The sequence below is a fragment of the Trichechus manatus genome, unplaced genomic scaffold, assembly GCF_000243295.1.
Source record: "Trichechus manatus latirostris isolate Lorelei unplaced genomic scaffold, TriManLat1.0 scaffold00196, whole genome shotgun sequence".
NCBI classification, from domain to species: domain Eukaryota; kingdom Metazoa; phylum Chordata; class Mammalia; order Sirenia; family Trichechidae; genus Trichechus; species Trichechus manatus.
The window spans coordinates 1,104,329-1,105,298 of NW_004444132.1; the positions used below are offsets into that span (position 1 = coordinate 1,104,329).

Genomic DNA, 970 nt, shown 5'->3' on the forward strand with positions numbered 1-970 from the left:
TATTACTAAAAGTTCATCTAAAGAGCTCATTTTAACTATTTGTTATAAATATGTCTATCATTAGCCATTTTGTTAAAACTACTTGTTAGTGAGATCCGTCTTTCTCCCGTTTCCCTCTTATATTTAGGCAGTGATGAGCAGGAGAGGCAAGAAAGGACCTAGAAATTTTCCTGTTCAAGAAAATAGTCCTCTCTATAAAAGAAAGGGTATTAATTTTTTATCTACGAATATCAACATGTCTTCAGTCTGAAGGTTTGTTAGGTCACCAGATGCCTGGATTCACAAGTTCAGTTACATACATTGGAATTCTAAAGCCCTCTTCAACTTCCAAATAGCTTTCACCTTGCTTTTTTTTTTTTTTTTTAACGTGCTCTCTGCTTGTTGTCACCTTATTTATTTATTCTACTGTGCTTTAGGTGAAAGTTTACAGCTCAAGGTAATTTTTCATTCAAAAATTTATACACATATTGTTTTGTGACATTGGTTGCAAAAAAATACGGAATGCTTCACAAATCTGTGTGTTACCGTTGTGCAGGGGCCATGCTAATCTTCTCCGTACCATTATATGTGCTACCAAAGCGAGCACTCATCTGACTCTTTATTGTTGGTCTCAATTCCTTTGCCACCATCTTCTTTCTACAACTCTTTGTCATCCAATGAACACTATCCTCTTCTTTTGTTCCCACAAAATCCCACTAATCAAAAAACGATTTCCGTACCAGACTTTCATTATTTTGGGAATAACTAAGAGTAATTATACCAGACACAGAAAACAATTTCAAATTAAATTCCAGACTTCACTGTTCTCATATATAAATGGATCATTCACCAATAAGAAAAATTATTACCTACTTACCATGTCCTATCTGCCTAATAACACATTCTCACCTCTCATTAACCCTAATATTTCCCTCTTTCCTCTACCATCGAGTTTATCATCATCATCATCATCTCTCTCTAAAGAGAAATG

The 970-nt window shown here is 34.5% G+C and overlaps 1 pseudogene; it reads right to left on the reverse strand.

Annotated features, from left to right (window-relative positions):
• Positions 1–490: 490 nt before the first annotated feature.
• On the reverse strand, positions 491–586 carry LOC111822706 (uncharacterized; annotated as a pseudogene).
• Positions 587–970: the final 384 nt, after the last annotated feature.